Source organism: Notamacropus eugenii, chromosome 2 (genome assembly GCF_028372415.1).
Source record: "Notamacropus eugenii isolate mMacEug1 chromosome 2, mMacEug1.pri_v2, whole genome shotgun sequence".
NCBI classification, from domain to species: Eukaryota; Metazoa; Chordata; class Mammalia; order Diprotodontia; family Macropodidae; genus Notamacropus; species Notamacropus eugenii.
The window spans coordinates 347,445,574-347,451,061 of NC_092873.1; the positions used below are offsets into that span (position 1 = coordinate 347,445,574).

The following is a 5,488-nucleotide window of genomic DNA, read 5'->3' on the forward strand; positions in this document are numbered from 1 at the left end:
CTGTCCTTGTCTGGAAAGAACTCACATCCTACTGAGGAGATATAACATGGACACTGATAAGTAAATCGGTCATTGGACTAAAGAGAAAGCATGAAACATCAAGGCAACCCAGAAGCCTTCTCAAAGAAGTGACATCTGAGCTTCCAGAAAGGACATGATTAGAGAAAGGGGGTTATAACAGGAAGCAGCAGAGAGTGACCAATCAATGAAATCATCCAAAGTCACAGGGAAGGTATTGGAGCTTAGAAGGCCAGTAGTGGACACGGCGGAAGGAACTTGGTGGGTCTAAGAAGATAGCATGATATGGTTCCTGTAAACAGAAAACAAACTATTTTACTTATTATTTTTTCTCTTCAACTCAACTGATTTGAGGCACCTATTCTCAGACAATTCTTTTTTGTGCTCAGCTGCTACCATTTAACACACAATAAAATACAAAGCCCCCAAGAGCAGCTCCAAAGTGGAGAACTAATTGAAGTTAAATTGGCCCAAGCTTCGTTGCTTGCCTTTGTGGGCCTAGAAAACACTTGTAGAAAACAAAGCAGAGGACTTTGACAGTTCAGGCAGATCAAGACAAATAAGATCTTTAGCCTCGGAAAAAGTATTTTATTTGTGCCTCATTTTCCTCATTTGTAAAATGTGGGTATTGGGCTAGCTAAGGGGTTCTTAATCGGAAATCAGTGGGTAGATTTCAGGAAGTCTATAAATTTGGATGGGGAAAAATATACATATATATGTGTATATATTTACTAACTTCTACCTGAAATTTATTATTTCCTTTAATTATTTAAAGATATTATTCTGAGAGGGAGCCCATAGGCTTCACCAGATTGTTAAAGGTGTCCATGACACACAACAAAGTTAAGTACTCTGGAACCAGAGCAGGGGTGGGGAACCTGTGGCCTTGAGACCACACATGGTCTTCTAGGTCCTTGGGTATAGCCTTTTGACTGAATCCAAGTTTTACAGAACAAATCCTTTTACTAAGGGAATTTGTTCTGTGAGGTTTAGATTCAGTCAAAGGGCCGCACTTGAGGACCTAGAGGACCTTAAGGTTGTAGGTTCCCCATCAGTGGATTAGAGGATCATCTCACATCCCTTTTCAGCTCTAAACTCAGGAATCCTATTACCTTTTTGCATACACATCCTTCAAAGCCCCTAATCTTCACCAACAGCTTTAGCTATTTTAGCTATATTCCTAAAACTAATGAATATCTGTATTGTAGAGTGGCAGAATTTGAGAACTGAAAATAGGAAGTGCCAGGAGAATAGTAACATTTCTTGTTTGAGCTAGGAGGGTTTGAATGTTTAGGGAAGGTTTGGACAACGAGGACTCCTGGGTCATGGGGTTTGAGCCGAAAGGACAAAGAAACAGATATTGGGATAAAAGAACGATGGCCTCAACTGGCTTATCTTAGAGACCTAAATGAGACCTCCCTCTACCCCTGATGTAATGCAATGTTCAAAGAAGTATTTACCATTCTTGGCATATGGACAGATTCAAATGGATAGGTTGAGTCCTGCTCAAGAGCTTTGAAATCCAAGTGCAGAACTGGACCAAAAAGGAATATGCTAAGAAGATAAATATTGCAAAAGCAATACAAGTCTAGACTTTTAGACTATAAACTTTTCAAAGGTAGACAAACTATCTACGTAACTATTCTACTCCTTCTCATTGTCAAGTAAAACACAACCTTAATATCATCTTCATGGTAATAATGTCCCTACTCATCCGTAAAGAGACATTCAGGCTGAGTACTTCCAGTCTGTTATGTTTCCTTCTTTTCTCTCTTCCCCCAAATTTGTCTGCTGATCTGAGATGGGGGATACAGAGACAGTTCAGCAATTTATGAAAAAAAAACATGTCCTCTCCATATGGGGAGGTGACAATTATGAGACAGAGGACAGTGAGAAGGTTCACTGGGTGAAAAGGAGCCTGTCAGATTGGAATTGGGAAGGAAATATGTGCACATAAATGAAAGTCATATAATAATACAATTATTTAGTGCTTTAAGGTACACAAAGCATACTGCACATGTTATTTCTTCTTGCAATAAGCCTGAGAGGTAGGTACTATGATTAACTATATTTTACAGATAAAAAAGGAGCAGCTAGGTGCCACAGTGGATAGAATGCTTGGTCTGCAGTGAGGAAAACTCATCCTCATGAATTCAAATCATGCCTCAGACACTTACTAGCTTTGTGACCCTGGACAAGTCACTTAACCCTGCTTGCCTCTGTTTCCTCCTCTGTAAAATGCGCTGGAGAAGGAAATGACAAACCATTCCAGTATCTTTGTCAAGAATACTTCAAATAAGGTTACAAAGAGTTGGACACAAGCAACAACAGGTAAGGAAACTGAGGCAGATAGAGGTTAAGTGAATTACACAAGGTCACATGGCTAATATTTGGAAAACACATCTTTCTCACTCCAACTATAATGTTATATCCACTATATTACCTAGTTGGTTCCTTGTTTGGTTAAAAAAAAAAAAGAATGTCATCTCTTCCATTTTTCTTAATGTTAATTGAAACATAGTATCAGAGCTGAAAGAGACCTCAGAAGTCACCTAGTCCAATGTCTCCTTTCATACAGATTTAAAAACCATTTTACAGATGTGAAAACCCTGCTCCTGGGGGTCGTGGATTGACTTTTTCCCCCTTCCTTTGTATCTCCAGTGCTTAGCACAGGGCTTGACATATAGTAGGCATTAAATAAAAGCTTGTTAATAAAGGCCCAGAAAAGTTAATTCATTTGTTCATGGTCACATTTGTAATAAGTAGAAGGAAGAAGATTTGAATTCAAGTCTTCTGACTTTAAATCCAGTGCTCTTCCTCTTTCTAACTATTCTAGAGACAGGCTACCCATGATGGGTCTAGTGATTCGTGGCCAAAGGAAAGGTACTGGTTCCATGCTCACCTAAAGCACAGAAAAAGGGGCTGCCAAGTTTTGGGAAACATAAAGACATAGCTGAGAGGTATGGCTACATCAAAGATATTGTGAAGGATATAATTAGTGATCCAGGCCAAGAAGCTCCTTTTGCAAAAGTAGTTTTCTGGGATCCCTACCAGCTTCAGCAGCGGATAGGTTGTTCATTATGGCTGAAGGCATCCTTCCTGGCCATTTTGTATATTGTAGTAAGAAATCTTAGCTTGGCACTGGCAATACCCCCCCATTTAGCACTATACCCATATGCTCTTTATAAGAAAAGTCTTATGTCTGGGGTAAATTTACATGCATATCTGGAAACTATTTCACAATTATCTCCCACTATCCTGAAATAAAGAAAATACGGATGAAGCTACTTGAAAGCTCTAAGAAAGTGATCTCCTCTGCAAACAGACCTGAGGTTGTTGTTATTTCTGGAAGAGGCCATATTGATCAACCCATCCTAAGGTAGGTCATACCTACCACAAATACAAGGCCTAGAACAGCCGCTGGCCTCATGTCTAGGGTATGGCCACAGGCCCTGTGGAACATCCTTCAGAAGAGATCGTCAACAGCGTATTGGAAAGCCATCCACTATGCAAAAAGAAGCTCCGAATGGATACAGGTTGGCCTCATTGCTGCCTGGGCTATCAAGAATGTGAGGGAGAATGAAAACTAGGGTCCAGAAACCTGATAAGAAAAATTATTTTGGAAACAGTGTAAATAGAATTATATTTATTATATTGTCACCTTAGAATTTTAACTCTCCCAATAATGCTGTGAATTAGGTAACATTAAAGTAATTGTCATTCAGATGGGACTTTTATATTGAAGGAAAAATGCAGGTCCTCTGACTATGAGTCTCATGTTCTTTCAGAGTACTCTAATCCAGTGGTCTCCAAATTTTTGATCATACAAACTTATCAATAAATAATTGGACCATGCTTTCCCTGCCCCAACATATGAATATTAAAAATAGAAATTTAAAAAGAAAAAAAAATCCAGTTTCTTTCTACTGTCCCACTTGATCTCCATGCTGTAAATGGACAAGGGGGGAAGGGAGCTAATTTATATGAACTTCATTTAATAAACCATCCAGACATTACAAACAGTTAGCTCTGTTCCTGCCTCCTTCCCTTCTGACCCATTCTCCAACTGCCAGAACCCTTGCAGCTGAAGCTGCTGCTGCAGTGACATCTACCCCCATCAGAGAATCAGTATATTCAAAAATGGAGAGAAAAAGCCATGGAAAATTGAAACAGGTTAAGGGACCTGATCCTAGAAGCAGATTCCCAGAAGGGACTGCCCAGCCCATGTGGCCAATTTTCTGCCCCAAATGATCTTCCCCTGACCCCATTGCAGCCTGGATTTTTCTTACATTTTACCTTGTTACCCTTCCTAAAATTACAGAATAATTTGGGTTACTAAGCATTCTTTTTTAAAAATTCAAATACTGCTGGGAAAGTTAAGAGACTGACAGTTATTCACACATTAATGTGAACTGCAGAACTTCAATCAGACAATCAGATTGCTTTTCTCCTAAGCTGAGCTGAAATCGGCTCCCTGAGGTATATAGGTTTTGAAGAGGGGAATGAAAGTAGATTATTCAAAGAGCTTGAGCTTGGACCAATTTAGAGCATAGAATAAACCTAGATAAGCATGTTACAGTAGGCAGCTCAGAAAAGCATGAGGGAGGACATTATGACCCTAGAGAAAGGGACACTAAAGGTGGAAGGACCATGTAGGAAGATACCAGTCAAATTTTGTCTGGCTCAAAATATTTCCTATGGCAAGTATCCAGGGAAATGGGAGAAGATTCTTGCTTTTCCTCTGTAACATTTGGTCTCCTGAATTCCAGAACTTAGAATTCAAGGAAGTAGGATGAACCTAAGGTCATAGATTTTGAGCTAGAAGGGACCATACAGACCATCAAATATAGTCTCTTTATTTTACAAATGAAGCAACTGAGGCATAGAGAGGTTAAGTGATATAGTCAGGGTCACATATTAAGGAAATGACTGAAGAAAGATTTAACCCTTGATCTTTTTTTTTGCTTACTTTTTTGGTTTATTTAGAATTTTATTTTTCCCCAGTTATATGTAAAAATTTTTAACATTTATTTTTAAAACTTTGAGTTACAAATCTCTCCCTTCCTCCCTCCCCACACCCCCTCATTACACTGGATCTTCTTTATCCGGACAAGTGGGCATTGGAGCTACAAGGTGATGGGATCAGTCATTACTTACAAGGCAATATGTAATGCAAGGTGGAATTTTTGGATTTCTCCAAGCTTGAAGCCTTGGGGCACCTGTCCCTTTGATCCCTTCTTATGCCCTGAATGGAGAATATAACCATCATTTAGAATGCTTTTATCTAAGGCAAAATGAGTTTAAAGTAATATTCTAGATTAACTTTGAGAACAATCTTGTGAATATTAGTGGTCTGTATATCAAAAAACATTGAGGAGCATAGTTAGCACACCAACACCCATGTCTAAAGTCAGGTTTGGTGCTATGTTAGGGCTTCCCCTTAGGCATTCTTTAGTCCAGAAGTATGATG

General features: G+C 39.1%; 1 pseudogene; it reads left to right on the forward strand.

The window, feature by feature from the left end:
- The first annotated feature begins 2,870 nt into the window (after positions 1 to 2,870).
- On the forward strand, positions 2,871 to 3,608 carry LOC140523046 (large ribosomal subunit protein uL2 pseudogene; annotated as a pseudogene).
- Positions 3,609 to 5,488: the final 1,880 nt, after the last annotated feature.